This window comes from Tiliqua scincoides, chromosome 3 (assembly GCF_035046505.1).
Source record: "Tiliqua scincoides isolate rTilSci1 chromosome 3, rTilSci1.hap2, whole genome shotgun sequence".
NCBI lineage: Eukaryota > Metazoa > Chordata > Lepidosauria > Squamata > Scincidae > Tiliqua > Tiliqua scincoides.
Genome location: NC_089823.1, coordinates 121,084,968 through 121,108,401, shown reverse-complemented (window position 1 = coordinate 121,108,401; position 23,434 = coordinate 121,084,968). Strand labels below are relative to the sequence as shown.

General features: G+C 43.4%; 1 pseudogene; it reads left to right on the top strand.

Moving 5' to 3' along the window:
- Positions 1 to 22,825: 22,825 nt before the first annotated feature.
- On the top strand, positions 22,826 to 22,942 carry LOC136647057 (5S ribosomal RNA; annotated as a pseudogene).
- The last annotated feature ends 492 nt before the right edge of the window (positions 22,943 to 23,434 follow it).

Sequence of the window (23,434 nt, the reverse complement as noted above, 5' to 3'; positions counted from 1 at the left end):
GTGCATTTCGAATTCTGTTTCCAGCATCTCCAGTAAAAGACTAACAGGAAAAGAGGCTGGGAAAGACTACAGCCTACCCTCCTGGAGAGCTACTGATCTGACTCAGTATAAAACAACCATAATGTCCAGGTTCTCTATTAGGCAATTTGCACAGATGTTAACCAACATGGTGACAAAAACAGTTATCTTATTTAGATAGTTTTGACTGGGACTTGATTGCATATGGATTTGCAAGGAGATATATTTAAGACATGTAATCCAGAATGTAGGATGGCCTTCAGTGATGTCTTTGGGGAAGACAACTCATTTTTCTTTCAGTGATTGGTTTTCCTTTATTTCTTTTGAATAGTGAGACCATACTCATGAAAGCAAAATCTTTGTTTCAGAGGGCATCTCCTGCCGTTTACAGCATTACAATGACAGTAATAATCTTTTGTGGAACTGCAGTCATTTTCCTTGTGGCCTACTGTGATGTCAAAAGAAGATTTTATGATTTGTGAGTAGAGCTGTAATAGCACAAGCAGCAGAGCTCCTTAGAAAACAAATTTTACTTGTATTCAGATATTCAGCATAATGAAAAGGACACCAGAAGTGGCAAATTGCCCCATTTGGATCTAAATAAAATGTTTATCCAAGTCTATTCTCCCAGTGCCAGTGGGTTTCAAGAAAACCGGTCGTGTTATTAGCCTGAATACATCTGGAATAGAAACAATGGTCGCAAAAATGTAAACACGCTGTTTTTATTGGCAGAAAACAACTCGGAATTTATGCAAGTGTTCCTCTTTTTGTCGTGCTTTAAAGGGCCCTGATGGGCAAGCATTGCCATTTTGGAAAGTAATTGCTTTTGGAAACTTGTTTGAACTACATGTACCGCTGGGTGAAAATTAAGAATTGTGTGGGAACATTTTATTATTAGAACCATAGGTTGGCCCCCTGAGTGATGCAACTTCCCTTCCCCCTCTTTTGTTCTAATTTGCACTGGGTGGCATTAGTTCAGCTATCTTGGGTGAGGGGTCTGGTTCAAAGGGGTCTGGTGGGTAGGGTGGGATCCCCTACTGTTTTCTCTGTTCCCTTTGGAATGTCTGAAGTTCAGGCTTAAGTGTCAACCAGACTGAGCAAACTTTATGTGGGTGGAGCCTTTGCAGGATCCATGAAGGATCAAAGCCCCAGGACCAAAACAGTCCTCACTCTTATGGAGCCTATAGACCAGGGCCTTTGCCTATAGACCAGGGCTTCTCAAACTGGGGCATTGCAATGGTCCAGCCTGAGGGCCCTGGATGCTTTCCCCTTAAGGGACGGGGGCAGGGGGAAGGGAGCTAAGGGGGCTGCAGGGACTGGCATTTACTTACCAGTCCCTGCAGCAGCCTCCCAGGGGTGCAGGGAGCCCTGTGTGAATGTTTGCAGGGCTCCCTGAAGCTGATAAAGTGAAAGCAGAGCAATCGTGTCCCACTTCTGCAAAACTGGAAGTGGAGCGCAATTGTTCTGCTTTCACTTTTTGAAGGCTGGAGAGCCTTGTGGAGGGTTGCGCAGGGCTTCCCACACTCCCGGGAGGCTGATAAGTAAACGCCAATCCCTGCAACCCCCTTAGCAACACGATCCTGGGGATCGCGTTGCTGCCTTCCCTGCTCCCACACAGGCACTTATTGCGGTCCTCAAATTCCCTGAGAGTGTGCCCTAATAAACCTGCATCTGGGCTATTTCACTTTAGACTGAAGATGTCTGACATAATAGAACACTGTATATATAATAGAACACTACATATATATATACAGGGTGACCCAAAAGTAGATGGACAGTAGGTGGGATAAATGTTATCATTTACTGTCCACCTCCTTTTGGGTCACCCTGTATATGTAGACACACACACAAACAAGCATGCCAGGAAGATGATTGTGCTAGAATGTTGCTTCCTGACATTAGTGTTCTGAGTCACAATCTTTTGTTTAACAAGGAATTGCTTTCAATCATATGAAGATAAGAGAAACATAAATTATGGCCATTTAAAATGTGAATTACACATGACACCAAGTACAGAAAGGAGTGTTGAAGAATAGAATCACATACCCTACAGAGAAGCAAATTGCAACCGAGAGTGGTTTTTTTATCTGTCAAATGACTTTTTTTGTTATTTTGAAGTTTGTTTCAAGCGTTTGTTGCAATGATAGATTACATTTGAAAGAGTATGCTGGTTTTTAATATTTTTGAATGATATATATTGCATGATTGATAAGCTACGTTGAACAACGCAACAACAAAAAACTGCTAAAACAGAAGATTATCACGACTGTTAGATTGCTTTCTTGTAGTCATAATTGCCTTTCCTTACTCTCCCTCTCCTTCTTTTCTTCTTGCAACCACTATTTCTGTCTTTTCAAAAAGAAATTTTGTAACAGCATTTTTTTTAATGATATATTTTGATATCAAAACAAACCAAGTAAAGGTGAGTTTAAGAAAATGTTTTATCTAAAGAAAGCAATCAGGAAAAAAGAAAAGGATTCTCTAAGGTTGCAAAGTGAGTTTTCAACCTGCAATAACTGAGACTCAGTTTGTGCTGAAAAAGGAAAACACATGGGTAGGAGGTCTGGTCTAGAGGGTAGAGCCTCCATTTGCCTGAAGATAACATACGAAAGTCGCCAGTTCGAGGCCACCGGCACCGTGTGACCTTGAAGCAGCTGACAAGCTGAGCCGAGTTATTCCATCTGCTCTGAGCGTGGGAGGATGGAGGCCAGAATGTGCGACCAGATCAAGAAAGAAACATCTGAATATTGTGGTTTCTTGAAAGAGAGAACCTTTCAAATTGTAAAAATCCCTACTGGGATTTAAATTTGCCTGCCTATGTAAACCGCCTTGAATAAAGTCTGAGGAGAAATCTGAGGACCAAGAAAGGCGGTATAGAAATACCTGTATTATTATTATTATTATTATTATTATTATTATTATTATTATTATTATTATTATTATTATTATTATTATTATTTTAGTTTTATAAGTTTAAGCACCCTTAATAAAAGAATATGCAGGGGGAGCACATAACACTGACAACAAACAGTCCTGGAGATGAGCAACCCAAGGGCTTCTTCTCCCTAAAGTGAAAACATTTTGTACTTAATCATTTTTATCACCTGATACTAGAATTCAGTGGTTCACAAATCTTCAACTGGCAGCTCCCTTGATCTACTGGGCTACTGTGGTTCCCCATTAGGGCTACAATTCTGTAAATTGAATAGGGTGGTAGGGTTTTTGCAAGGATCCTGCAGCTCCACTGAATGATTTCCATGACACCCCAGGGAGCCACAGCTCACAGTTTGGGAACCAGTGCTATAACTGATATGGAAGTTTAATTGATATATTGATATATAACTGATCAATTGGCATCCTTCAGTTTCGGAAGACTATGGTATCGCACTCTGAATGGTGGTTCTGGAACAGCATCTAGTGTGGCTGAAAAGGCCAATTCGGGAGCGACAATCCCTTCCACACTGGGAGCAAATGTAGTCTGTCCCTGGTGTGTCTCCCTGGCTACAGGCCTTCCTTCTTTGCCTCTTTGCCTCAGTCTGTTGGGCAAGTGTCTCTTCAAACTGGGAAAGGCCATGCTGCACAGCCTGCCTCCAAGTGGGATGCTCAGAGGCCAAGGTTTCCCCATCTGTTGAGGTCCATTCCTAAGGCCTTCAGATCCCTCTTGCAGATGTCCTTGTATCGCAGCTGTGGTCTACCTGTAGGGCACTTTCCCTGCATGCATTCTCCATAGAGGAGATCCTTTGGGATCCGGCCATCATCCATTCTCACAACATGACCAAGCCAACACAGGTGTCTTTGTTTCAGCAGTGCATACATGCTAGGGATTCCAGCTCGTTGCAGGACTGTGTTGTTTGGAACTTTGTCCTGCCAGGTGACACCAAGGATACATCAGAGGCAGCACATGTGGAAAGCATTCAGTTTCCTCTCCTGTTGTGAGCGAAGAGTCCATGACTCGCTACAGAACAGAAGTGTACTCAAGACGCAAGCTCTGTAGACCTGGATCTTGGTATGTTCCGTCAGCTTCTTGTTGGACCAGACTCTCTTTGTGAGTCTGGAAAATGTGGTAGCTGCTGTACCGATGCGTTTGTTTAGCTCGGTATCGAGAGAAAGTGTGCTGGAGATCACTGAGTCATGGACAACCTCCATTGATCGTTGAGTCATGGACAACATTTGTCATACACAAAGTCATGAACAACCTACAGCTCATGCTCAGAGATTGTAATGTAGGGAGGTGAGTCCACATCCTGAACCATGACCTGTGTTTTCTTCAGGCTGATTGTCAGTCCAAAGTCTTGGCAGGCCTTGCTAAAACAATCCATGAGCTGCTGAAGATCTTTGGCAGAGTGGGCGGTGACAGCTGCATCACTGGGAAAGATGAAGTCACGCAGACATTTCAGCTGGACTTTGGATTTTGCTCTCAGTCTGGAGAGGTTGAAGAGCTTTATGTCTGATCTGGTCTGGAGATAGATGCCTTCTGTTGCAGTTCCAAAGGCCTGCTTCAGCAGGACAGCGAAGAAAATCCCAAACAAGGTCGGCGCGAGAACACAGCCCTGCTTCACTCCGCTTCGGATGTCAAAGGGGTCTGATGTGGAGCCATCAAAGACTACAATGCCTTTCATGTGGAAAGACCTGATGATACTGAGGAGCCTGGGTGGACATCCAATCTTGGGGAGAATCTTGAAGAGGCCGTCCCTGCTGACCAGGTCGAAAGCCTTCATGAGATCTATGAAGGCTAAAGAGTGGCTGTCGTTGTTCCCTGCATTTCTCCTGCAGCTGTCTAAGGGAGAATACCATATCAGTGGTGGACCTGTTGGCTTGGAATCCGCAGTGCGATTCTGGATAGACGCCCTCTGCAAGTACCTAGAGCCTCCTTAGTACAACTTGGGCAAACAGCTTTCCTACAAACCTAAGGAGAGAGATGCCGCGGTAGTTGTTGCAGTCACCCCTGTCGCCTTTGTTCTTGTACAGCGTGACGATGTTTGCATCTCTCATGTCCTGAGGTACTCCACCTTCTCTCCAGCAGAGACAGAGGATTTCATGCAGCTCAGTGGTGATGATCTCTTCACAGCAGTTTAGGACCTCAGCAGGGATGCTGTCTTTCCCAGGTGCCTTACCAGAGGCAAGGGAGTCCAGGGCCACTATTTTTTAAATCTAAGTTCATACAAAGGACTGCTCCAGATAGCTGGGCAAAAGCTTCAAAGGACAACATTCCTGAGAACAGCCCAACCTAGGCACCACTTACAGTTCATGGGTAGGATCAGTAGTGTTACTATGGGAGTTTGGGGGGTGCAGACTGCACTGGTGAAGTGCATGGGGGAGGGGTGACCAAAAACCGTAACAGAGATCAAAATAGCTAAAATTGTGGTTTGTAGGAATACTACCATCATATACCATTCGATGCATAATTTATAGTAGAACACCATAAAAAAGAGTGAAATATATCCACTCTATCAAAAGTTATGATAGACCAGAAAACAAAAATGTAACTGTCTTATGCAACAAAAAGTACATTTTCTTAATTCAAAACAAACCAATGAGATTGATTGTTGAAGAGCCAAAGAGATGTTATTATGACACAGCATGGAACCAATAAGATGTTAGTAACATGACACCCTGAGGAGAGTGACACCACTAGTGACCAAAATCGCTAACATCGCAATTGTAGGAATAATACCATCATGTTATATGCCATTTGATGTGTAATTTACAGTAGAATGCAATGGAAAAAACCATGTTGAAATATCTGTGTTCAGATATAGCCAAAAGGTATAGCCAAAAAACCAGTGGGGCAATTGTACATCACCATGCCTGCTACCCAGGTTATTGCCCTACCCACTGCATGAGAGGCCGTTCATCATGGAGGTGACGCACTGGCCTCCCGCACTGGGTGACGTGAATCCTAGTGATGCCACTAGGTGGGATAGGTTTACATAGGGAATCTATACCACCCTAACTTTTCCTCAGTCAGGCTGAGGAGGGGGGCTTCACAGGCTTGGTACTTGTAGCCCAACAGCATAGTCCTTGGCATGAGTACTCAGAAGCAATCCCCACAGATGTCAATGGGACTTATTCCGAGGTACATGTGTATAGGATTGCAGTCAGGCAGCCCACTCTTATCCTAGACTTTTGACCCCTTCCCCCAAGAAAGGCCTCAGGCCCTGCAATGGGGTTTCTCACATCTATACTGGCTATTTTGCTGGCACAGACTCAAGAATCTCCGTGTCGGGCTTTGCAGCCCAACATGGAGGATAGGATCCGATGGAGAAGGCCTCTGCCAGTCCCACCCCCTCCTGGGCAGGTTCCTCCTCCTGCCCTGCCTTCCCCCACTCTGGAAAGCCTCCCCCCACCTCGTGAGGCCCCACCACCACCTGGCACTTGCTCTGGGCGACCTTGCTCCGGGCATCCTCCACCTGGTGCCGGGCCCAGCGCCAACTGCCACTGGCCCAGCACTGGTGCTCCCTACTTCAGGGGCCATCCTGTTTAAAACCTGTTGTTAATATTCATCAGGGTATAACCCAGTAACTTTAAAAGTATATTTTCAAGAATGAGGCTTAAGTATACGTTGATACATTTTTAATCACAAATAGAAAGTTTTAAGGAATATAAATGAAAATGGTTTTCTTTTTTAAGTCTTAGAAGCTAAGTGTCAATTCTAGGAGGGAAATAAACACCCCCTACATTTTATATTTAAACACTCATTTAAGGCATGCTCACCTTGCCTTCCAATCTACACACAGAAAACTTTTTTTTAATATACGTAGTTTTCTAACTATTCATACACTGTTACTCTACTGAAATAAAACACTGGGCCAATTTTATATCTCAAATATATTTTGCAACGGATTATTGTCATTAGTATTGAAAGACATTGGTGTGATAAAAGGTGCTAGGAAGACTTTATCTTAAATTGAACCAACAGTTGTTACAATATCTGCTTCAATGGAATTTATGTTCACCTTGAGGAACAATAGGATGAGCTTTATGGAGTCATATATTCTTTTAAGGGATACATTGATGACAGCAGCTTTGATTTGGTGTCAACACTTGGAGATATAATGAAGACTAATGTTGACTAAATGCCAACTAGAAAACATTTTAGAAAAATGGAAGGAGATCCAAGGGAAGTCTTTGACAGCCGCTGTGAAGGGCTTATAGGTTTGACAGTTTCTCTTGTGTGCTCTTAGTGTTATTGGGCTACAGAGTATTTTGTTTAGGCTGGAAGGCCAAGTTCTGCTGCAAGAGGCAGGACCAATTAACACATGATACAGTACTCTGCAACCGTACCACTTTAGAATGCAGGGGGACAATTACCAGTTTAAATAGACACATGTAAATCTAAACATCAGGAGAAGTCCAGAAATACAAAGAACCTTTTTCATTGACATGCTAGTTTTTTTATGTGCAGGAACTTTTTTTTTTTTTTTTTTTTTGACAAGGGGGACCATTTAAACAAATATTTTTCTGGAACTGAATTTTGGAGTAGCACAGTACAGGGAGGACTATACCATAACATATCGGAATTCACAGTCTTCAACCACAAGATTGCCTGATGTCTATAGGAATGTGTATTTTTGAACTTTGGTGCTAGCAGATGTAACTGATGTGTTGGGGGAAGCACTTGCCCTACTGAAAAACTTTCTTGGCTGCCCTTGGAATTCTCCATATGTTTTCAATGCTATGAGAAATTGCCATATTTGTTTCATACTTTGCTTTAGATGAAATATAGCTGTCTTAAGAGCCCCATTTTTATAGAAAGCAGGATATGCATATTTTAAATTAATGTGGTGGTATCTGATAGTCTTATAAGGTCCAATGTTTGTTATGGCTGACATGTGCAAGTTCTTTTAATTCCTTCTTTCTACTGGCTCTTCCGTATGCAGTGAAATAATCATGAGGAGCAACTCACCTTGTGGATCAGGTGGCTAGTTTTACTCAAGTTCCTGTCTCTTTAGTGTGTGTTCTTGCTTACTTAGACACCCCACCACCGCTTTCCTTTTTGTCTTTGCATTTTTGCTCAAGAACTAGAACTTGCAACCAGTGGTGTAGCTAAGGGGGTGCAGGGGGTAGCCGTTGCACCGGGCAACAAGCTTAAGGGGGGCAACAAGCTGAGCTTGACACTAGTGGCCAAAATTGTGAAAAAATTTGGTATGTACAAATAATTCCATCATGTTATATATCACTGGAAAGGTAATTTAATGCAGACTGCAATGAAACAAACCCCATTGGAATATCTGTATTCTATCAAATGTTATGGCCAATTAACCAGAAAATAAAAACGCAACTGCCTTATGGAACAAAAAGTGAATTTTTTAAACTCAAAACTGACCCATGAGACTGATTGTTCTGAGAGCCAATGAGATGTTGTTATGATACCGCATGGAACCAATAAGGTGTTAATATGAGTCAGCTCTCATTTCCAAGTATAATAACACAGCTATTCCTGCTATCTGGTAAAGAGGCACTTTTTCAAGTGGTGCTCCTCTTATATTTAGCAGGGGGAGAATAACCATCCCTCTTCACCCCAGCGCAGTGTCTCTAACCAATAAGGGGCATGCTTTTTATTTATTTACTTATTTTGTTATGGGGGAGGCTATCTTCTTTGATCCCAGGTAGCATATAGATACCTTAGCTATGCCGCTGGCTGGGGAGAGGATGCAGATCAAGTGGGTGGTGAAACGCTGGAGGGAGGAGGCAGTTTTCCCCCCAATTTGCACTTTTTAAAAAACCCAGGTGTGATTTCACTTCTGGTTGTGACATCACTTCCGGAGCATCACTTTGAGCTCTGCACCGGGCTACATGTTCATTAGCTACGCCACTGCTTGCAACTTGTGGCTTGTATTGACTTAGACTTGCAAGCTTTGTGACTTGGGAACATCCCTGCTTGGGACACAGCTACACTACCTCAGTGAGAATTTGGCCCATGTCAGTTGATTCAAAATGGCCTTCAAATGGCAGCAATAATATGTACAACAGATACATTTTAAACAGGTGGACCCTCATTATCTACAAGGATTCTGTTCTTCAACCCCTCGCAGATACCGAATTCCATGTGAAATAAAATTACATGAATTTCAGAGTCCACTGAGCTCCAAACATGACCAAAGCCTTGCTCCAGTCATGTTCTGAAATCAGCCTCCACGGGCCTCAGAATAATCTCCAGAAGTCCTAGAATGGCACTTCTGGTTTTAGGCAGAAAACCTGTCACCTCTGGAGGCTTCAGGTTGGACCAAATCCAAAATCCACAGATAAGTAGGCTCAACCTATATACTTATTATCTCTTTCCACTTGATTGCCATGGGTCAATTGGGTTACCAATTCCCCACGTGTTTTTCTCATGAAGGGAAGTCACCACTTCATAACCCACCATATGATAACTCATAGCTGTGAATGAGTCGACCACCTCTGTTGAAAATTGTGTTATGTGTTTAAAATACCGATTGCTGTGATGAAAGTGTGATGCCTCATGAACACAGGAAAGTCAATGCAGGATGCTTTCATCAGCAAATGATGAACGTGCATGGGTTAACTTGGGTCCTAAGTCTCCTTCACTTTGAGAGAAAATTAAGGTCAGCCTAATCTGACCTGCCACAGTTTTGTTTTTTTGTTTAATTTTTAATGGATATACGTGCCCTTGGTTTTAATGGATATATGTGCCCTATGTGCCCTTGGTTTTTCCTCTAAACTCACTCCCATTTGATCCATAATTCTGCATACTTCCATACTTCATTCTGCATCCATAAGGGATGTGCAATTTATTTTGTAAAAAATAAAAACTAAAATCATTAAGCTTCTGTAGAGCCAAATAAAAAAGGAGGCAGCCTATCCCCCTCCTGAGCCAGGCATCTTGGACAAGAAAAAAAGAAGCTGCTGGCCAATGTCACCCCTATTATACAGTCATGATTGTTTTTACAGTAGAACAAGAAAGCTGGTGATAGGTTTGCTTTCCCTCGGGTCCATTTTTCAAGTACAGAGTTGACATGGAACTCAGCTGCACAGCTCAGAAGCATTTGACTTGACACATCTAAGGTGACTGGGTTGAAATGGCTCTTCCCAGTGGGAAGAGAAATCAAAAGATTGCTTTGAGTGGATGTCACCTCAACAATCCAATCCCATAAGTAGGAAAGGAAAAATGAATCCATTTATGAATCATGCCTCCAGGAACAAGACTTAATAAAAATAATATTCTTTCTTTGCAAAATGCCTTCAGTCAGCTAACGTATTTCTAGTCTAAGGTTTTGTTTTCACCATGGGATCTATACAGTGGAACTGTATGAATGAAAGAGTTTTTAGAATGTGTTTGAGGCCAGATATTCTCAATGTCAACCATTTATTCTGGATAGAATTCCCTGCCTGCAAATGTTAACATAGGAATGCAGGATTTCTAATAAAACTGTGCCAAATATAGTCTATGTTCATTTTTGCGTGAATGTAAACTACCAGTTGGGAGGAGGAAGTATTTTCTCAGTCTAAAAACACTTAGATTACGCATATACTCTTTTTCTTCATCCTACTTGATGCCCTTATTTCCCCTGGCTACTGCTACATTTACACCATTTTTCTCTCTCTGATAGCTGCTTCTCTTCCCTTCCTATGTACTTAGTTACATGGGTAGTTGTGACAGAGTTGACAGTCACAGTACAAAGTAGCCAATCCCATTTGATTATTTATGACACTGTGTAGGCATGTGAAAAATTGTGAATCAAGGCAATGTAAATTAACAATCAAATATTGCACAAGGCATGCTCAAAAATTCCTAGGAAAAAAATTGGAAATATTCATGCAAACTGCTCCCCCCCCCCAAAAAAAAAATATTGCTCTAATTTCTAGCACCTGCCTGTATTATTTAGGCCTCAATCCTAGCCAACTTTCCAGCACTGACATAAGGGCAATGCAACTCCGAGGTAAGGGAACAAACATTGCCTTACCTTGTGGAGGCCTCCGTGACTGCCCCCCAACTGCAGGAAGCAGCATATGCTCCACTGGCACAGCTATGCAAGTGCTGGAAAGTTGGTTAGGATTGCGCCCTTAAAGTCTAATGTTCTGCTCAAGCAGTTTAAACTCCCATTTCTTTTTACATGGAGAATCTGTGGACACACTGGGTTTTAAGAAGCATATCTGATTTGGAAGGAAAAATTAAGATTTAACACCTTAATAAGTAAATATAAATGTCAGAAATAACAAGTTAGACTCATATAATAAGGAAAAACCAAGTTGCCTACACTCTGTTGCTTCCATGCATCTGTCTGACTGAGCCTCAACTAGCCATCAACTTTGATAGCTCCAGTCACCTGTTGGGATGAAGGGGGGAGTGATCAGAGAATTCACTATCCACCATGTGGTCCCCCAAATAATCTGCAAAACTGATGGTGCCAACGATCTGATTGTTGTATAAATGAAAAGAATTTTGGTAAACATAAATTATTTGTATGAATATGTATATACCACTTTTCAATAAGACTAGTTCACAAAGTGGTTCACATAGTAAGATAAATAAATGGTTCCCTGTCCCCAAAGGGCTCACAATATTAAGAGAGAGAGAGAGAGAGAGAGAGAGAGAGAGAGAGAGAGAGAGAGAGAGACCGACCAACAAGAGCCATTGGAAAAGACACCATGCTGGGGTGAAGAGGGACAGTAGCTCTCCCCCTGCTAAATATAAGAGGACATCACTTTAATTTATGGGTAATCCAACTTTACATTACATCAGTATTTTCCAAATTGTGGGTTCAGATCCACCAGTGGGTGGTGACCTGATCCTTGGTGGGTCATGAAACTGACAAGATATTGAGTCCTATGGAAAGCAAAACTGAGCTGCATGTGTGGTTTACACATGAGTAAGGGAACGTATCTCAGTCCATTTCAAAGGGCAGGTCAAGAGGAAGGTAATGCCACCAGAATGGTCCTGATACATTAACACAGGCCCTCCCCCCCCCCCCAAAAAAACACACTCAAGAAATCCCCTCTCATAAGAACATAAGAACATAAGAACAGCCCCACTGGATCAGGCCATAGGCCCATCTAGTCCAGCTTCCTGTATCTCACAGCGGCCTACCAAATGCACCAGGGAGCACACCAGATAACAAGAGACCTCATCCTGGTGCTCTCCCCTACATCTGGCATTCTGACTTAACCCATTCCTAAAATCAGGAGGTTGCGCATACACATCATGGCTTGTACCCCATAATGGATTTTTCCTCCAGAAACTCGTCCAATCCCCTTTTAAAGGCGTCTAGGCTAGACGCCAGCACCACATCCTGTGGCAAGGAGTTCCACAGACTGACCACGCGCTGAGTAAAGAAATATTTTCTTTTGTCTGTCCTAACCCGCCCAACACTCAATTTTAGTGGATGTCCCCTGGTTCTGGTATTATGTGAGAGTGTAAAGAGCATCTCCCTATCCACTCTGTCCATCCCCTGCATAATTTTGTATGTCTCAATCATGTCCCCCCTCAAGCGTCTCTTTTCTAGGCTGAAGAGGCCCAAACGCCGTAGCCTTTCCTCATAAGGAAGGTGCCCCAGCCCCGTAATCATCTTAGTCGCTCTCTTTTGCACCTTTTCCATTTCCGCTATGTCTTTTTTGAGATGCGGCGACCAGAACTGGACACAATACTCCAGGTGTGGCCTTACCATCGATTTGTACAATGGCATTATAATACTAACCGTTTTGTTCTCAATACCCTTCCTAATGATCCCAAGCATAGAATTGGCCTTCTTCACTGCCGCCGCACATTGGGTCGACACTTTCATCGACCTGTCCACCACCACCCCAAGATCTCTCTCCTGATCTGTCACAGACAGCTCAGAACCCATCAGCCTATATCTAAAGTTTTGATTTTTTGCCCCAATGTGCATGACTTTACACTTACTGACATTGAAGCGCATCTGCCATTTTGCTGCCCATTCTGCCAGTCTGGAGAGATCCTTCTGGAGCTCCTCACAATCACTTCTGGTCTTTACCACTCGGAAAAGTTTGGTGTCATCTGCAAACTTAGCCACTTCACTGCTCAACACTGTCTCCAGGTCATTTATGAAGAGGTTGAAAAGCACCGGTCCCAGGACAGATCCTTGGGGCACACCGCTTTTCACCTCTCTCCACTGTGAAAATTGCCCATTGACACCCACTCTCTGCTTCCTGGCCTCCAACCAGTTCTCAATCCACGAGAGGACCTGTCCTCTAATTCCCTGACTGTGGAGTTTTTTCAGTAGCCTTTGGTGAGGGACCGTGTCAAACGCCTTCTGAAAGTCCAGATATATAATGTCCACGGGTTCTCCCGCATCCACATGCCTGTTGACCTTTTCAAAGAATTCTATAAGGTTTGTGAGGCAAGACTTACCCTTACAGAAGCCATGCTGACTCTCCCTCAGCAAGGCCTGTTCATCTATGTGTTTTGAGATCCTATCTTTGATGAGGCATTCCACCATCTTACCCGGTATGGATGTTAGGCTGACCGGCCTATAGTTTCCCGGGTCCCCCCTCTTTCCCTTTTTAAAAATAGGCGTGACATTTGCTATCCTCCAATCTTCTGGTACCATGGCCGTTTTGAGGGACAAGTTGCATACCTTAGTCAAGAGATCTGCAACTTCATTCTTCAATTCCTTAATAACCCTTGGGTGTATGCCATCAGGGCCTGGTGACTTATTGATCTTTAATTTATCAATCAGGTCTGAAACATCTTCTCTTTTAACCTCTATCTGACTTAACTCCTCGGTTAGGAGGGGCCGTTCGGGCAGCGGTATCTGCCCGAGGTCTTCTGCTGTGAAGACAGATGCAAAGAACTCATTTAATTTCTCTGCCATCTCTAAGTCTCCTTTTATCTCCCCTTTCCCTCCCTCACCATCCAGAGGGCCAACCGCTTCTCTGGCGGGTTTCCTGCTTCTAACATATTTGAAGAAGCTTTTATTATTCCCCTTAATGTTGCTGGCCATGCGTTCCTCATAGTCTCGCTTGGCCTCCCCTATCACCTTCTTACATTTCTTTTGCCACAGTTTATGTTCCTTTTTATTCTCTTCATTAGGGCAAGACTTCCATTTACGGAAGGAAGCTTCCTTGCCCTTCACAGCCTCTCTAACTTGGCTGGTTAGCCATGCGGGCACTCTCCTGGATTTAGTGGAACCCTTCTTTCTTTGCGGTATACACCTCTGCTGGGCCTCTATTACTGTTGTTTTAAGCAGCCTCCATGCACTCTGGAGAGACTGGACTCTTTTTACCCTCCCTTTCAACCTCCTTCTAACCAGCCTCCTCATTTGAGGGAAGTCCGCCCGTCGGAAGTCAAGGGTTTTTGTTAGAGATTTGCCTGGTATTCTTCCCCCAACGTGCACGTGCAGCTCTCCAAGCTGACAAGCTAAATGTATTGAGCCCTATGGAAAGTGAAACCGAGTCACACATGTACGCTTGCTCATAAGCAGGCAAACATGCCTTGGCTTCTGTCAAAGGCCAGGTGAAGGGGAACTAGGGCCCATGATAGAGAGTGTACGGGGTAATTTGTGCCTAGGCCCCAGGTCAAAAAGAGGGCCCAAGAACCAAAAATGGGGGCCCAGACATTTCCTGGGATCTTCCACTTTCCTATCTCACTCAGACTCACTGCCTGCCTATGTGGGATTCTGGGGATGTTACCACCATCCCCTACCACCCTCACTCTGTTTTGCCGCTCCCCTCTCCTTTGGGAAGGAATCCAAAAGAAACTTTGTACCCCTGATCAAATTCCTCTTAAGAGGCCTTAAGGGACATGCAGGGCTACCACAATGGTCCCAATCATGGGGAACATGGGGTTGTGTGTGTTTTTTTTAAATTTGTTTGTTTTTTTAAGTCTTGTAAAGCTAGGGCCCAAAAGAGTGTCATTTTTAAAAAAATGGGTCCCAATGTGAAAAAGTTTGGGAAGCACTGCATTACATGACATTGCAATGACAATCAATAGTATTTCTGTTCTCAAGAGCATGATATTTTGCCAAATTTCCTTTCCAAACTTGGCCTAGAGAACTTATGCCCACTTTAAACTAATTAGTTCCCCTCTTCACTTGAAATAGTCCTAATTCTTCAGAAAGCCCTACTGGGTACTGCCCTACCACCAGGTTGGCTTGCTTGTTCAACCTGCAGAGGTCCTCCTTCCTTCCCTTTACCACCAGCAACCTCTCTGGCTGCAACATCTTGATCCTCAGCAGCTCTTGGGTGTGGAAACCACACACACTAGTCTCCACTGTCTCCAGCAGTCTCCGTTCGTCTTTCGCAGTCTCCATTTGGTCTGTCAGTCAGTCCATTCATCAGTTAGTTAGCCCATCCATCCATCCTCTTTCCTCCAAGCTCCTGCCTCTTGCTCTCTTAGTCTTTTCAAGCTCCTTCCTTCTACCCCGCACCCTTTCCTGACTCCAGGGGCTGCTTTTAACCCTGAGAGCCTTTGTTGCCTCTAAGTTGCTGCACACTCACTGCAATCTAAGGCCCTGGTTTTAACCCCATGCTTCCCAGATCTGCCAGAGCAAGGGGCCACTTGTTGACACCACACGATCTCCTCAAGGGATCTTGTGCATTTCCGTTACACTCCACCCCTTGGTGTCACAGTGTCCCCTTGATTGATCATCCATTGTCTTCTTTCTTGGGCCATCCACCCCTTGGCCTGCCCCATTCTCTCCAAACTGGTTGCTGAAGCTGTCATACAGTCCAATTCCATTCTATCCATGCTGATGCTCAGTCTGTCTATGCCATGCCCCATTCCAGAGGGGAGTTTATCAATCCCAATGGTAGTGTGGTCAATGCTAGGGACCATCCAATCAATTGCAGGAATGCTGGCTCCTCCACCACCACCTACTCCCTTCTCCAGGGCATCTCCAAAACTACAAGGCATTCCCATTTCATTTCTTGGAAGGTCTTTTTCAAAACCACCTCCAATTGCACAGTCATAAGAACAGCCCCGCTGGATCAGGCCATAGGCCCATCTTGTTCAGCTTCCTGTATCTCACAGTGGCCCACCAAATGCCCCAGGGAGCACACAAGACAACAAGCATCCTGCATCCTGGTGCCCATTTCATTCATCCTGGCAAGCTCCATTCCAGGAGGGAAATGGCCCAAGCTGTCCATGCCATGGGAAGGGCCTTCCATTCCTCCCATTTTGTTCATCCTAAAGCCCAAGCCTTCTGTGTCCATTCCTCCAAGTTCCAGGTGGAAAGTTCATCTGGAGTTTGAACCATGCAGAGAATTATGTCATGAATGTAATATAATGCTTTATTGTGGTTGAAAGGTCAAGGAACACATTACTTTGTAGTGTGCTTTGGCTTCCTTAACAATGGGTATATGAGTATTTATTTCAAAAAGACACCAAGGGCCCAATACTATCCAGTTTTCCAGTACCGATGCAGCCTCAATGCATCCTCGCTCGAAAACTGGAAGTAGCTATATTTGGCCTTCTGGAGGCCTCAAAAGGCATTTGGAGGGCCGGGGAGGTGGTATGCAGCCTCCCTGGCTCTCTTAAGGCACCCTGGATGGCTGGAGGCAGCACTCGGTGGGGGCACCACCCTGCAGCCCTGACTCCAGGCAGCATAGAGGCCAGGACTGCGAATGTGTCCACCTTATCACAGAAGCTTGTACTACTTGTGACCAGCCATGTATGTAGTATATATCAATGTGATCTTCTCTTGTGGCAAATTGCAGCCATTTGGATAGGGACCATGGTGTGGAAAAGGGTGAAAAAAACCTTCTCTACCAGAGTCCTGATTTGGACTCTGCATAGCTGCAAGGGTTTCTTTGTTTTTGTTTTTAAAAGCAGCTGTTTCTGAAGAAATGATACTGATTTTCCCATTCCGGGGGAGGGGCACACTGAACATAAAAGATGTATCCTCTAAACCTGTGTTTCTCAAACTGTGGGTCACTAGGTGGGTTGTGAGCCAATTTCAGGTGGGTCTCCATTCATTCCAATGTGCATTTTATTTTAATATATTTCAGCCCAATCCTAAAGCTGGTGGCTCTGTCAGGTGCAGTGGCACCAAAACAGCTACCACTGCATCCAGCAGCACTGCCAAGGCATTCAGAGGTCTCCTTGGAGGTTTCCCGTTCCCCCGGGAAGGCCCCAAGCCCTGCAACAGGGCTTCTGAAGTCTGTGCAGACTTGAGAGACTCCGTGTTGGGCCTTCTGGCCTGTCACAGAGTTCAGGAGTAGAGTTCTACCAGTCCCATCCCCTCCTGCCCCAGTTCCTCCCCCTACCGCACTATCTCCCACACTGAAAAGCCTGCCCCTGGGGCTCTTACCTACCTCTGGGCAGCGTCCAGCATGCACTGGGCTCAGCCCCAACTGGAGCTTGGCCGGCATGGGCGCTGGCTCTTTGCAGGGTGCCGTGGACATGCCTTGTGGCACACTTGTTACATCAGGCCTGCCAATGACCCTGCTCCCATGGTATGTGACTGCATTTTGGGAAATGTTACATATCTGTACTTTGAGCAGGCTACTATGTATATACTTTTAACATTGTTAGTCAATGAGGCTTACTTCCGGTAAGTGTGTATAGGACTGCAACCTTTGTGATGTTGGGGAATATGTTTTAAACAGATCTGCAACTGCTTGGGAAGGTTAGGAAGGTTCTTTATCTTTTAATTTTTTTTTAAAAAAGTATAGTTATTGTAAACTTTTAATTTAATTAATTTGATTTGATTTTGTCATATGGGAGGTGTTAAAAATTTTCCTGCTTGATGATGTCACTTCCATGACATCGCTTCCAGGTTAGTGACATCACTTCCTATGGGTTCTGACAAACTGTCATTCTAAAAAGTGGGTCCCAGTACCAAAAAGTTTGAGAACCACTGCTCTAAGCATATCCAAAAGCATTTAAGATGCATTTAGGTTTTCATGCCTTTTAGCTGTTATTTCTTTTTCTATATCATATGACATCGTGCATTATTAATTTTAAAAGAAAATTATAGTATCTAGTGTAATAGATTCTGGTTATAATTAGCATGGCTTGGAAGCTTGTTAATGAAAAGTGCCAGATTACTCAAGGAATAACTCATACAAGCAAAACTCATTACTGTCAGAATGAAGCAATGAGCAAATGAGTAGTGAAAAAATGTAGTATAATTAGGATTTTTTCCCCATTATCTGCAACTGGAACACTATATTGATAAATATTCTTTTTCTTTTAACCTTTTGTTTGATTACAGAAGTTGTATGTCAGCAGATCTGCTTATGGTATATCTAAATTTTTTGTTTGTTTCACATCTGTGGACTTGGCTACATTCATAGAAAGTGTTGACCACTGGTTAATAGAACTACAATTAGAGAGGTATACTCACTATGCCTCCCCCCCCCCAGTAGAGTAATTCCACACTGAATGGGCATAAGTAGGATACTCCATCCCCACAAAAGTCAGTGTGCCCTGGGGCTTCTTTAGTTTTTTGTTTGTTTGGAAGATATACACTGAAGAAGTGTTTTCCTTTCCTATCACCAAACTAGGTCTTGCCTTCCTCAGCTCACCATTGTCTCCTCATCTTTGGCCTGCCTCAAACTGAGGCCCCTTTCACCTCCAGACAAATGTAAAGGGTAAGGGTATTGCAGAGCCCAGCCTAGCCACTGTTTTGCCTGAGCAGTCTTACTTAAGGCTGTTACAGAATCCCTGAGAAATGCTGATAATTTTATGTTTTCCATAAAAATATATTTCCATCAAGACAATTTATGTCTTCACATATAGAGTTGGTATAATGGTTTTGCAGTCCAACACAAAGTTGGTGTGCAAAGAACTGCAATCTTAGCTAATGATTCAGTTGTTGGACCATCTTTTGTATCACTAGTTGCTATAGTAGTTAGGAAGCCAAAAAGCCAAAAAGTTAGGAAGGACAAAAAGCCAACAAGGGCCTTCGTGTTGACATACTTTGTCTAAGTCTGCTGGATAATTTATTTTTCACCTTTTTAAACCACCCTTCCTCCAAAGAGCTCAGGGTGGTGTACCAAGCCCCCTTCCTCTTTTGTTCTCATAACAACCTTGTGCTGTAGGTGAGGCTGAAAGATAGTGACTAACCCAAGGACATGCAGAAAACTTCATGGCTGAGTGGGGATTTGAACCTGTATCTTCCATGTCTAAGTTCAGTTCCCAAACCACTACACCATCTTGGCTCTCCTGACTATGCTATGCTACAGTTAGAGCACCATTCACAGGGTGAAGTGGAAACTAGTAGAAGAAATTTGTACACTAAAGGTGAATCCTAGAGGAATCTTGGTGGCATTATCATCATCATCATCATCATCATCATCCAGAAGCTGCCATCCTATTAATTGAGATTTACATCCATCCCTGGTTTCTATTACCAGAACTTCAGATCCAACTTCTTCAAGTCAGCTTGAACAATATATCTGACTGGCTCTACCTGCTGGCATGATGTGTGATGTGAGTGCATGTATCTTACCCCTTCCCATTGTGTCATCCCGCATGTGTCATAATTGCATGGGAAGATGGTTCATCTGCAATGTCTTTCATGCATGTCTAAAATACATTAAAGTAGAATTAAACTACATGCAAGGGGCAGTTCAAATATCCTCCCCCATAATTATGTAAGTATAGTTTAGTGAGCTGGAAGGACATCAGGTCACATCCTGCATCATGTGGTGGGTCAATCAGCCATACCATCCAAACAGATTCATAGCCAATTCTGGATGAAGAAGACAGATTTACGTTCTGAGTATGGTGGAAATTGTTCCAAACATCACGGGAATGCAGCAGATGTCTCTTTAAACCAGATCCACCACACTTAGGATGATGCATCTGTCTTCACTCAATGTCGCTGTTGGTGATGCTATAATGTTTCTCTCATGTGCTTGAGATGCTTCAGTGATCAAAAGGCTGATTTGTATCTATTTTGTTGTTTTTAATTGAAGGCATGGTCTCCATGTAATTGGATAAGATTCTGCAGGCTAAGATTTAAAAAGAAAAGGCTAGCTCTGCAACAACATGAATATATAGATGTGAGTTTATCAATGACAGTACAAGGAACCCAATTAAATGCTGCGTACATTTATCACCTAAACTCAGCAGGCTGTCTTGTAATAGTCTTACTGTCTCTGGTGTACAAATTAGATGTGACATTTCGAGCCATTTATTTTAAGGATTATTTGTTGTTTTTGACATATGGGAACACTACAGAAGTGTGATGTTTCATCTACTGTATTTTGGCATTTCAAAATTTAGATCTGGGCATTTCCCAGTTGGTCCTCCCCATTTTTATCACCCAGTGATGTGTGTGTTTTGAGAGGTAAGAATGTTGTAAATGTCACCAAGATTTTTTTTAAGTTGTTACTGTCACTTGCATCCATTTCAATTATTTTCTTTTGAAATTCTTTTAACACTTGTGGTTGATAGAAGCAAAATTTATTTATTTATTTATTTATTTGGCATTTTTAAATGGTTCCAGGCTGGTAAAAATTTCACTGATAAAATCATGTGTTTTCACTTAGAACACCAGATCGCTATCTTATCCTGCAGTTACTGATTTTTGTATTCTAGTTACTTAACAGGCAAATCTGAGGATGACGTTATGAGACAGAGGCCTTGATCATAGAAACATGTACAACACTAGATTGATTTGCACTAGATTACCATAAACAGTCAATAATCACTGCATAAAAAGTAATGCATTAGTGCAGTGGTTCTCAAACTTTGAGGGAGTGTTACTCCCTCATTTAGTTCTTGCGGGAGAGGGGCTATGGCAGCAACGCGATCTAGGGGCTAGGGCAGCGACAGGATCGCGTCGCTAAGGGGGGGCGAGCAGGGGTGCTTTGCACTTACCTTTTACAATGTAGGGCTGCAGCAGGCTGCAGGAGGTGCGGGGAGCCCTGCGCAGCCCTCCCCGATGCTTGGAATCTGCGATCAAAGCGGGCACAAAGCACCTCCTGCAAAATGAAAGTGCTTTGCACCCGCTTCTGTTGCAGGTTCCAAGCGTCAGGGAGCACTGCGGCCTGCTGCAGTCCTACATTGTAAAAAGTAAATGCAAAGCACCCCCCTCACCCCCCTTAGCGATGCGATCCTGGGGATCGTGTCTCTGCCTCCCTACCCTTCCCCCGCCCCTTAAAGGGACGGGGGAAGTGTTACATGAACTGGTGGGTCTCAGTATTGCAGTCTTCAAATTATATATAAAATTTGATGACTGCAATACCAACTGAGAACTTGCATGTAGCGAAGTGCTTCCCAAACTTTTTAGCAACAGGATCCACTTTTTAAAACAACAGTCTGTCGGGACCCACACAGCTTTACTAAACAAAACAAAAAAGAGATTTAAAAAGAAATATTTTATGTATTGAAAATAATAATTAATACATTATTAATGTATTGCACCAGTAGTGGCACCAACGATATGGAACTCCCTTCCCCTTGACTTAAGAATGGCTCCCTCTCTTGAGACTTTTCAGCGAGGCCTGAAGATCCTTCTGTTTAAACAAGCCTTCTGAGTTCATGGCTGTTTTAACATCTTTTCTACATCTCTCAGTATTTGTTACAGGCCTGATTCCTAAGATCTGCTGCTCTATGCTCCTTTTACTTGATTTTTTATCTGATTACTGTTTTTATGATATTTGTTAATATGTTAATGTTTTTTATCTGTTTTTAATATTATGTTTTAATCTGCTTTTAACCTGTTGTAAGCCGCCCTGGCTCCCTTTGGGGAGAAGGGCAGGGTATAAAGTTTATTACTATTATTATTATTACATTATTAATAACCTGAGTTCTGTTCTCCCAAGGCTGCAAGAGACCTTACATATAGCATCCATGTATCGTCATTTTGCTAGACCCTCCCTAGAAATGGAGTTCAAGGACTATTCTCCCAAACCTGGCTCATTCCAGAAAGCTGAACTGGCAAGCAAGATATACAGATAGGGAGTTCCAAGCCAGACTAAAGGCTGAAACTGGGTTCACATGTAATCTATGGCATGGCAATTACTATAGAAAAATCAGAAAATGTGACCTTTTAAATTGGGGCCATGAAGATGACCTCATACGGCAAGCTAGCCTTCCAGCCAGGAGAACGGTCTCTCTATCCAGACGGCCCACTGCTGCAATTTTCTTCTGCAAACCGGGCAAGAGTAGTTGCAAGGTTTTTCAAATACACAGGCGCGCGCCACTTAACACCGGATCTCATAACAACAGACCGCATACGTGATGGTGGTCAAAGCACAACAAAGAGGTTCTTAATGAAGCCTACAGCTGAGTGTCTGTTTACGCAACAAGGAGGCTCTTAATGCAAAGAAGGGGCAGTCTGTCTCCAGTAGCTTGAAGTGTCTGGCAGGGAGTATTTGTTTACACATCAAAGGCACTAGACTGGGTGGAATGTTTGCTTAACAATGGGGATTGGATAACGTATCCCCATAGTTAAGTGGTGCACACCTGTATTTCAGAAAATTTTTGCAACCCACCAAAAAGCAGCTCAAAAACCACTGGTGGGTCCCGACTCACAGTTTGGGAAACACTGATGTCATCAATAAGTCATCAACGTTGTTAAGCTCCCCTGCTTAAGAACATTCAACTTAAATACTTCCAAGATGCAAACATAACTAGCCATAGGTGGCATGAGCGCCCATTTCCACCATTCCCAAATATTCCCCATCTTATTCTAGCCCAGGGATGTCATACTCATTTCACGCAGAGGACCAAAATTAGCATTCATGGTGCCTGCTGAGGGCTGGAAGTGACATCATTAAGCAGATGATGGCCAGAAATAAACACTTTGTTCATACATTGAAACTCATTAGCTGAAAATGGCAGAAGAGAAAATGTGCACATCCTGTTCATATTTTCAAGATATGGGAAGGCCCAGTTATCAAGCCCAATTACAACAAGGGCTGGATAAATTAGTTCTGCAACTGTTACCCTGCACATGCCTGATCTTGTCTGATCTCGGAAGCTAAGCAGGGTCAGGCCTGGTTAGTACTTGGATGGGAGACCGCTTGGGAATACCAGGTGCTGTAGGCTTATACCATAGTCTTCCAAGACTGAAGGTTGCCAACCATTTGGCCCATGGACCTGATGTTTTACACCCCTGTTCTAGCCAGCCCCAGCAAGCCTTGTTAGCCCACTTTTCAAGGTAAGACCACACAAAAGAGAGTACTGTGTTGAGGTGTACAGTAATTAGTGTTTTTTTTTCATATTTCACCATATGTTTGCTACCTATAATAGTGAATTGGACTTAAGAATAAAGCAACTAATAAACAGACTCCTTGAACCTAACCAGTTCTTAAGTATGGGAGCTTCTGTGTATGTTCCTCTATGAATCTGCTGATCAGCTCCTCCTGCCCACTACTGCTTCTGGTTAATCTGAAATCCGGCCACTCTGGAAGCAGTTGGTAGTGACACAACAATGTCAGTTTGTCACCACCAACCTACTTCCAGGTGCCATGCTGACATCCTGTGCCATGCCTGTCCTGGGCTGCTGCCACTCATTGTGGTAAGTGTGGGGGGGGGGGC